Genomic DNA, 10,211 nt, shown 5'->3' with positions numbered 1-10,211 from the left:
CTAAAAAGGATGCGTTTTGTGTGGCAACAGTGACTTACCCCGTATGCCAGGAGGGCAGGAAGGCACAGCTGGTGCGTCGGAGAAGAGGGCTGCCTGCGGAGGGGAGCCGGGGTCGGTCCCTGCGCGGCCTGCGCTCGGGCTGAGGGCTCCTGCCTGGAACGACAACCAGAAGTTCCTGCTCGAAAACGTCCGAGTGCTCGCCTTTGCAGGCCAGGGACGGCCGAACCTGCTCCGGAGCCACAGCTGGAACCCCGCAGGGCTCTGGGTCAAAACAGGACTTTTGTGGATTGGCCAAACACCTGGAATTTTTCTTACCTGGTCTAGGACGGGTATTTTTCACTGCAGTGTGCAGTCAAGGAGGCTGACTATACTGGCTCTTCATAAAGGGCATCTGGTTTAACAGATTTACAGTTTACATTTTTTTAGCTTAAATTTAAAAGGAAGAAAAAAACTACTGAATTAATTTGTCTGGAAGTAACATTTTGAAGAAACTAAAAATTTTAAAACTTACTGCGCTGTGCCATCACCTGAGCTGCCACGCTAGTCCCGGGCATTTCATCACAGAAGCCAAGCAGTTCTACCAAGTTACTTGCTATACGAAAATTTTACCCCAAATGGCAGCTTCCTTTCTGTTGAAAATAAGACTCGGCTACGCCGACGCTCCTGTCTCCTTACCCTGGTTATCTGCAGTTCCTTCCTCAGAAAAAAAATTGCACCTGGCGTAAACTGAGCGATTGCCACCTTCTCTCCGTTCTGCCGCCTCCGTCTGCTGTTGGGGCTGACTCTGGAATCTCCTCGAAGCAGCTCCTCATAGAGGACGTACCTAGCGGCAAAACTCCGTGTGAAACGCATCTAAAATACGTTAGCAAGAAGTAAAAAAGTTTGGTATTTGCCTAAAAGATCCGGAGAGGCATCCAGAGTAGGTCCTCTTTGTATTTTACTGTGTAGGGGCTTGTCATGAGCTGACAAAGCAAAATTGAGACCGACTCTTCTGTTGTCAAGTCTCTTTGCTCCTATTTAGCTTATTCCCCGCAACCCCTTAGTGTGGTTGGAACATAAAGGAGGAAACAGGTCTTCAGTGTGTGCTGGGACTACTGGAAACTGCAGATGGCAAAGCCTTCTGTCACCTCGGTAAAATTCTGGCCAACAAGGACAAGAAAAGAGTTATTGAATAGATTTCTGGAAAGAACCTTGCCTAGCTTCTAGGTAGTAAAACGCATCTTGCGCTAGACCTGCTTTGAAACTCTCCTGATGACACAGTGAGTGAAGTAAGTCGAGATACACGCATCTGCGTGTGTTCCCATGTGGATTAAAGCATCTCTTCAGAAGGATCCAGCCCTTATGAGTTAAACATGGAAGTTTTGAATGGCCTGAGGTGAAGCCAGTGGCTTTTGAGTGCTTTGGGAGAAGTCATTAGCCAGAGTAAGAACTGGTTGTGAGCTGCTCTATTAACCCTTAGTTCTTTGTAGCTAAAATTGTCTTTGGACGAAGTGTGGAGGAAGGTACAAGACGACAAAATGGTGTTCGGTCTTACAGAGAGGATATCCAACACAGGAGTTGTTAACAGAATTGGTAACACTCTAGAGTGGAAAACAGCCATGAAAAGTTGAGCATGTTGGAGCTTTCCTGACCCAAGGCTGAATGTGCTGCAGGAGCAGGCGTGCCGGAGAGGGAGGGACGAGGCCCATGTTCTAGCACAGGTTCTACTGCTCTTTCCTTGCAAAAGCCTTGAATAGGTGCTGTTGGCCTCCAATTCCCTACCCTAGCGAAGCAGGAAGCATACTGATCTACGCTTATTAAAGATTATGAATGAAAATAATAAGCGTTACCTCACTTTTACTCTTTGGAAACAAGTACCCAAATCACCTGATACGAAGCTGCACCTAATCCTATAATAAGCTGTATGTGGAAAATAACCGATGAAAGATGGGTACTGGCTTATGAATCAGGTGCAGTTCTGTCACTTTATTTACTCGACTCTAAACTTGCTTCAGCCAAGATTTTTTTATTTTTACCTTCTAAGAACAAGCTCACTTGCAGGTGTCCAAAAATGCTGAATAAGAAGTCCTGGGGAGTACGTCGGGGACAGCGAGGGAAGCTGCAGGCTGGCAGCTCTCAAGACTTGAGGGTTTTTTTGGTAGGAATACAGTTGTTCGGGGAATCTCAAGGGGAAAGTTAATTTATTAAGTCCTTTGTTCCCATTTCCACACGTTGGCTTGACCGGGCGGGTTCAGCTGATCCCACCGGGGCGGTGCGTGGGATTCCAGCCCCGCGCGGGCCTGCGGCACGGCGGGGAAGGGTTAACGACACCCCGCCGCCACCTCCCGCGGGAAGAGATCCTATCGGGGCCCCGCGAGAGGTGCGGCCGGTGGCTCGACACCGTCTGCGCACCCCTGACCCACATCGGCGGAGGAAGCGGGGATGAGTCACCGCAACCGCGGGCGTGCGCGGCCCCCGGGCGGCCTGCCGGGGCTTGCCGCCTCCTGCCGCGGGCACCCCTTCCCGCCCCACCGGGACGGGTCCGCCACACTACGGGGGCAGCCGGGGACCGCGGGGGCCCTGCCCCGGCGGCGGCCTTCCCCTCCCCGCCTCACGGAACCCGCGGGACCCCGCCGCCGGCCCCTATCTGAGGCCCCAGGCCGACCTGCGCGGGCGGATAAGGGCGGCCGGCGGGGCCTCTCAGCGCGGCCGGCGGCCCCGGCCCCTCCCCGCGGGCAGGGAATCACCTCAGCCGGCCTCGGCGCGCTGCCGGCCGGGGGCCGCTCCCCCCGCTCCGCCGTACCCGGGCCGCGGGGAGGGGGTGACGGCCAGGCCCCACGCCTCACAGCCCGCCCCGCCCGCCGGCCGCGCCCCCGCGCTGCCCATTGGCTCGCGTTCCCCCACTCACCCAGCGCCGCGCGGAGCTTACTGGCTAGGATATCCATCAGTCAAAACGCCGCCCCGCCTCTTTTCCTCACCGCCTAGTATGTGGGCGGGCCGAAGGCGGAGCCTGGCTGCGATTGGCTAGCGGAGAGGGCAAGCTCAGCTTTTAATTGGGCGTCCTAGCCGTCCGTACCTCGTTTCAAAAAAAAAAAAAAGCACCGCACACTCACAGGCCTGGGCGGGAGGCGGGGCGAGGCGCGCGGAGACGCACGTTTGTCCAAATCTGCCTAGCAACCGGGGTGGGCGGGAAAAGCGTCCCGAGGAGGTGACGGTTGGTGGCGCGCGCGCCACCCCGGGAGTCCCGCGCCGCCGGCGGCGGCAGCGCGCGGGGCGGCACGGGGAGGGAGGGGCGGGGGGGGTGGGGGGAGGGAGCCCGGCGCGAGGCGGGTCTCCCTGCGCGCGCAGCCCCCTCTTCCCTCCCCCCTCCCCCCTCCCTCCTCCCTCCTCCTGTCAGTGGCCACCTGAGGGAGCCGCCTCCCCTCCCCCCACGGCCCCAGTCCGGCCCGGGCCCCGCTGAGGAGGAGGAGGCGGCTCCGAGGGGGCTGAGGAGAGTGAGTGACATCCCCACCCCCCGCAGCCCCTGGGGACCGGGGCGGGGGGCGCTCGGGGAGGGGGGGGACACGCACCCCGAGGGGGCGAGGGCAAGGGGGCAGCGGGGAAGGGGCGAGTGAAGAGGCGGGGGAGGGGGGGGGGGGGCGGCGCGGGGGGGGGGGGGGCGCGGACCGGCGTGGGAGGGGGTGTGGGGGGGTGTGAGGCACGGCCCCCCCCACCCCCCACCCCCTCCCGGGACGCGGGTGTGGGCGCCCCGCGGGCGGCGGGGCCGGGGCGGCAGGGCCCGGGCACGGCGGGGGAGGGGAAGGCCCGGAGGGACGCTGGGGAATTGGCCTGAGGAAGAGCGGGCCTGGGAGGGGCGCTCACAAATCGGGGTGGGGGGGGGGTGGGGAAGGGGGAGGGAAAGAGGGGGGGAAGGGGGCTGGGGAAGTACCAGCGGAGGGTGGGCAAGGCTGAGGGGGTGCCAGGGAGGAGCGAAGAGTGCATCCTGGGAGTTGCCCGATAGGCACAGCTACCAGAGCATGTCAGCAAAGCCAGATTATTAGTCCCAGAGACTTGGGAAGGCGGGGGAGGGGAAGTGGGGGAGGGGAGGGAACTACCGATGCTAAAGATGGGTCATCCGGGAAAGAACTTGGGGCCACCGGGCCGGGCTGGGTGTAGCCGGCCCCGGAGCAGGCGGGGACCGGGGCACGGCGGGGGAGAGGGAAGGGCGCTGCTAGGGACGGAGGGCAGCTTTTTTGGTAACGAAGGTACCAGGACTCCTGAGAGAAGCCTCAGTGGTGTGTGCTTCGGGGGGAACAAGACCGTCCCACTGCAAGAGAAAGTGGTGCTCCAGAAAGGAACAAAGTTCTGTCACGGGGCAGCAAAAAAAATCGAGGGGCTGCCGTGGATGAGGCGTCCCCGGGAAGAAAGGGTGAATGCAGGCAGGGTGAGGCCACTTACGGAGGGGACCTGCTAAGCAGGAACAAAAAAACTGGTTGCTTGCTGGAGAGTGCCAGATGGGTTGAATTCACGACAGGACTTAAGATGGAGGTGTTTTGTGGGCTGATGCCAAAGAGGAGTCCTTATACCCCTGTGCCTAGATGTGTGGAGGTTATGCGCGCAAAGATTGAGAACCAGGCTCATTTTCACGAATTTGAAAACACCACTGTTGCGTTTGCCTCGATCGCTTTCTTTTCCTGGCAGCGTTTTTATCTCTGTACTACTTTGGGGGGGGATTTAGTTTGTACGCAAGACAAGCTCTATTCAAAATAAAGTTATATCCTGTCTGTGGTCTACCACCTTCTCCTCACCCCCAGCTATCTGCCATGTTTCACAGAAAGTATCTAGAGGGCTTCTTAAAAATCAAATTCATTATTAATTTTCTATCTATCTTCCACTTTTTTCCCCCCGTCTTTGCGATAAGTGCGGTGAAAAGCTAGAGAGAGTGTAAGGGAGTATATGTACAAGCTGCGTACACCGTGGCGGTTGCTGTAGGTAAAAGAATATTGTCGATTTAAGTATTTTGAAGTAACTAACTTCACGAATTTGCCTCTTCGTGGGATTTTAGCAGCAAATTCCAAACAAGAAAAAAAGGCGTAAGGGGAGAAAACGCTTTTCTTTTTGCTTTAACTTGAGAAGGACCCTTAAGTATAACTCCTAAACAACTTAGAAATTGGTGGTACAAATACTTATTTGAACCAGCTGAATGCAAAGCAGTATGAAATGCAAAGAAAATGGTGTGAAATTCTTCAGTATTTTTCGTGACTGTACCAAGCACAAAGTTTTAAGAAAGAAAACATATATTTTTAGCGGACAGTCTTCTTTTAAGCTTTAGATTGAGCTTTGCTTCTAATCTCAGTTTCAGTGGTACAGATGATGACTACTTTTCAGACTTTCTCCAGAGTTTAGCGACACGTCTTACACAAACCTGGGTGCGCGCACTGTTCAGGCAGTGACTGACTCTTCCAGAGAGTAACAGAGACGATGTTATCGCACAAATAGAGCTGAAATTACGCCTGTGTACCGGTGGTCCCTAAATCCTGCTGTCCAATGGGCTCCTGTCTGAAGCAAGCAAAATGCTGCAGGCTATTTCACGTCTCCCAGTTGGCTTCATTGTAAACATCTTAATTTCCTGTTGCCATGAGCAATTTCAGGGGGTCTTGCAGGAAGAAACTTGTCTATAAGCAACGAGTTGGGGACTACAACTAACAAAATTTTGTTTAAAAAAAGTACACAAACACACTAGCTTTGCTTTTGAAAGCTACGTGAAGAATGCGAATTAGCTTTTGTCCCAAGTTAATTATCCAGTTTCCATCATGACAGAGCGAGTGCTTCAAGGATTGTACGTAAGAGGCAGAACCGCTGCGCGTTAACCTCCTTGTGGCAGCAAAAAATGAAAGGCTGTTGCTAGGCTTAGGTGTAACCGAATGTCTCGGTAGGAGTTTGGCTGTTTGGGCCAAAGGGGGATCGACTGCTTTTCACCCCGCTATCTTCAGCTTGAATTCAGGGACTCCGCTGCGTCCCTGGAGGAGCGGGCGTGCGTGTTGTCACAGCTGCCCACAGGCAGGCAGGGGATTTAAAAGTAACAGTGGAGATGTATTCAGTGGGTCACAGCCGTGTTTCCAGCAGCACCCCCGAGGGAAGGGGAGAGACAACCCTAAAATGTCTGCTTGTAGTAGCATGGTGCTGTGGGATGAGGACTCTCAGCTTCTTTACTACAAAGGCCAGAACAAACTGGAGCAGTGAATTACAAATCACAGTTTTAAAAACTTCTGGACCGCTCGCATCTCTTGCCATGCACGTTTCCAGTTGAGGAACTGAGCAGCATCAATGGGCCGCTGACATGGTCTGAAATACCTACCTATGGTGTTCTTGCTTCAGAAAAAAACTCTTCAGGAAGATGTGTGAGAAGTGTTTGCCCATTCCGGCTTGTTGGTCGCGTCCTCCGTTCCTTGCAGAACGCTGGCCTTCAGTCTCATCAGCGCTTCTGGGCTGACTCAGAGTGTCTAGTTTCACAATTTTGGTGTGCAACCAAAAATATCAATGGATGTTGCAGCCAAAGAACAATGAGAGAAGGCACGCTATGAGAATGCCCCTTTGCTGAGTAACGCCCTTTGGAGCAAGGTGGTGTGTACGTTTTTGGAATCCTTACCGGTGCGGTTACCAGCCCGGGTCTGACAGCTGAAGGCATCTGAGCTGTCGTACCACATATGGACAGGCAGGCTGGCCGTTAAAGAGCATCTGAGAGTATCTCCAGAGGCCAGTGGTCTTACCTGTCCTGTTGGTTATGTATGGAGATGCCATAAATTCCTTTCAGTATAGGATAGAAATATTTTTACCCAAGTAAAATAAACTGCATCAACCAAATGCATTGACCCGTCTTAATCACCGGAGAAAATACTACTCTTTGGGTCTTCAGCAGAGTTAGAGGAGAAGGCTTGAAAGTCGGGGTGGGGAGGAGGAGAAGAATTACTAATGTATGACTGAGTCCTCCCCGCCTTTCACTTGAGTCGTTACTTTTAATCAAATAGGTTTCTAGATTTGCAAAATAAGCAAATTAATGCTAGTTGTGAAGGATACTCTATGGAAAACGCAGTTCCCTAGAAACAGGCACATGGATGTGTGTGAGTTACTGTGTCATAGTTTCATTTTACAACGGGTTCCTTATGTCAGCCGTGACATCAGTGCACCCTGTAGCTTCCGTGGCTTGGGACGGACCCTTTCCTTGCTGGAAGCGAGTAATCGGGTGTTAGTGCCAGGCTGAAATATCACAACGATATCCACAGTGTTTGCTTTTTGGTTGCCTGGTGCAGTAAACCAGTGGCCTTACGCTCACAGAGCTACCAGAGGTATTTTTGGGATTTTTCCATCTCTTTCATTGTTTTTGCAGTCCCTAGCACCTTCCTCTTTGCCGGAGAACTCCACCTTCTCACTCACTGCCTTTACTAATAGTCTCTTACAAGTTGTTTAAGTTTATGCAACTGAGCCCACTTGCCCAGCTGATATGACATGGAAGTGCCAAGGAGGCTGGAGAAAATGAGCGGAGGATGGTCAGTATTTGGTGACAGGAGCTGGGCTTTGGGTCCACAGGACCCTGATCAAACACCTCCGCAGCTGAGGACCGCTTCCTTGCTATAGCCTGTTGTTACCAGTACGTAACAGACTTGGCATCATGATTGCCGGTATATAACCAAAGTAGGGGTTTTTCTAGCTATTAGATGGCACCATTTTTTCAATGTACATGCAATATAATTACTGATAAATTACAAAACATTATATTTTAGAGTTAGAGATACGTATCTCCAAAGACCATCTGAGCCCAAATACAGCTGCCTTGGTTCCTACGCGCAGACCAGTTAAACTACCCTTCAACAATTGATTTATATAACTGAAATAGCTAGGGAAGTGAGAAATTTCCTTCCTCTTAGGATACAATGCCAAGGATGTCAAATCTCCAGAGGCCCTGATGATAAGAATTGGGCTGTCCTTTTTTTTTTTTTTTTCCAGTTATTAAACAAGTATCTCATTATTCATTAGAGCACTGAAGCCCTGGAATGTGGTTTTGTGGCACACTCTCTCCACCCTCTTGGTTGCACGTGCCTCTGTGCCCCGCCGACCAGAGCAAGGCTCGCTCTGTGGGAATGGAGCGCCAGCCTCCTCTTCACAGGAAAACCAAGGGTGCTTCAGCTTTTGGGGACAAGGCTGGGATTTTCCCCCCCCCCCCCAAGAGCTGTCTCTTGGCAGGGCACTGGGGGCAGCACGTAACCAGCAGCGGTATCTGATGGCTGCGAGGTATCTCCCCTGCTGCCTTTCTCAGTAGCAGTATTTGGCTTTGTTGTCCAGGACAGATTCCAGACTGGAGAAGAGCTTACCAAATCCGAGCGTACTTCTCTTCTTCCTCAGCTGATTCTTGTTCCTGTTGAACAGCCTGTATTCTCTAACACAGAGACTAGGGGAAACTCCATATGCAATTTGTGCAGTATTATTAAAACATGAGTTTATTTTGGAAGAAGAAAACCCCTAATCTTGGTCTTCCAGTGCCAGCTCTCTGCTAATTCTGCGAAGGTGGTCTCAGCAACTAACGCAAACGAGCGCGATGAGATGTGTAGTTTAGGACTTTGGTAAACTCTAAGCAAGAAGCAGCAGTTGCTTTGTGAATACCTTTCCCTTGAAATCTGCCTGAAGAAATAAGACCAGTAATGACTGATCCCATCAATCCTAAATTTAGAAATGAATCTAATTTATAAGCCTTGCTTTTCGGCAGGAAAACAGGTTATGGAACTGACCTAGTACAGTGCTGTTGGGGGAAGAGAGGCGGCTTCCTAGAACTGGAGTTAGAATTAGCAGGGGGTTAGGGGAAAAGACCGGCGTTTTTTATGTGCCGATAATAAACATCTTATTACCAGAACGAACAACGTTAATAAATGCTGATAGTAAACATGGTATAAGACTCTCGTAATCCTCGTGAAAATACAGAGGTTTTCAGTATGCAGCCTATTCCAGTCGGTCTAGTCGACTTTATTTAGATCAGGAGAACCGGGCTGTGCTTTCTCAGACCTTTGGCTTTACATCAGCGTGCTCGTGACTGCTTGTAGCGTTACTTTATGGTAAGGTTCCGTTGGCGTCTTACAAATACACGGGGAAGTCCTTGGGAATCACAGGTAACAAAGGACTCGGGGTGTCCATCCTTTAAAAATAACAACGTGAGTTATAGCAAACGGAGCTCAAGTTGAACTGTCAAACTTTCACTCACCTATGAAAGTTTAAAAGAAAGTTGTTTGAGTGGTGCAGATAACTTGCTTGGGCTTGACATGATAAAAATTTTAATAAATTTAATTACAATCAGGGAGATTATTTTGTAGGGAAATGGCACGGTTGTCTTTGGGTGCAACACAAGTTTCAGTGCAGTGCTGATCCCTGGGTGGTTGCCTTGAGAAACCAGGAAGAACTGGGCACTCTCTTTCTCAACTCTAACGAAAATGCTCAATTTTATTGAAGGGACAGTACTCTGCATGTGTTTTGCACTGAAACTTGTAACATGAGTTCCTACTTTTTGCTCTTTATCTACCCTTTATTGCAGTCACTTTTAAACCAGGATCGTACTAAGTTCATTTCATCTCTGTTGCAAGATTTGTACGTTTGATTTCAGCTCTCTGCCTGGCTCCCTCCAAGGTTACCTTGATTTTGGTCCTGGAGATTATCAGTGTGCCAAGGTTAACCACAGTCTACAATTCACCCTCCCATGATGACCACCTCGCTCAATGCTCTTGTCTGTAGCCAGGCAGCTGTCCCGCTCATTGGGGTAAGAAGGGCTTTACTTTCAGTAAAAGGAAAGAAGTTAAGACTGAAGCTAATTCTGTTAAAAGATGATTTTACACGCCGCCAGCCTCAGTGCCTGTACACAGTGCGTACAGGGTTTAGCAACAGGGAGAGCACGAAGCGTTTGCCTGCCTGCATATTTAAAGAAATCTAAAGTAAGAGCAACCTGATGGTGTTTTGGAGGATCTTGTAAGTACTTCCATCAGAACTATATCACTGGAAAAAGAAGGTCTTGCATAGGCAGAACTTCAATAGAGAATACGTTCCATCAGCTCTTTGTTTCTCAGTTACCCCATCCTTAAGGACCTTTAGCCAGCACTCGCCTGTTAAACCACAGAGCACTGTTGATGTCACGGCATCCATACAGACACACCTGACTGCGCGAGCATTAATCTCCGTTAGGAATCTAGTCTGATGCTGGATTTAGGAGAATAAAA

At 51.2% G+C, this 10,211-nt stretch overlaps 1 protein-coding gene and 1 long non-coding RNA gene across 3 annotated transcripts in view; one reads left to right on the top strand and one right to left on the bottom strand.

The window, feature by feature from the left end:
• Positions 1–44: 44 nt before the first annotated feature.
• Positions 45–2,843, bottom strand: LOC135316311 (uncharacterized). Its single transcript, XR_010375709.1, has 3 exons — positions 2,727–2,843; positions 316–823; positions 45–153 (listed from the first exon to the last, which is right to left on the bottom strand). It is a non-coding gene; the product is annotated as an uncharacterized LOC135316311 (long non-coding RNA).
• Positions 2,844–3,365: 522 nt separating this feature from the next.
• Positions 3,366–10,211, top strand: part of GATAD2A (GATA zinc finger domain containing 2A) — a 67,803-nt gene continuing 60,957 nt past the window's right edge. Inside the window, exon 1 of one of the 2 annotated variants that reach the window (XM_064469417.1) lies at positions 3,366–3,473. The gene's annotated coding sequence lies outside the window, so the exon portion shown is untranslated. The remainder of the gene's footprint in view (positions 3,474–10,211) is intronic. The other variant, XM_064469419.1, reaches the window with a different exon arrangement.

Source organism: Phalacrocorax carbo, chromosome 19 (genome assembly GCF_963921805.1).
Source record: "Phalacrocorax carbo chromosome 19, bPhaCar2.1, whole genome shotgun sequence".
Classification (NCBI taxonomy): domain Eukaryota; kingdom Metazoa; phylum Chordata; class Aves; order Suliformes; family Phalacrocoracidae; genus Phalacrocorax; species Phalacrocorax carbo.
Note: the sequence above shows the minus strand (reverse complement) of the source record. Positions and strands in the feature narration are given on the sequence as shown.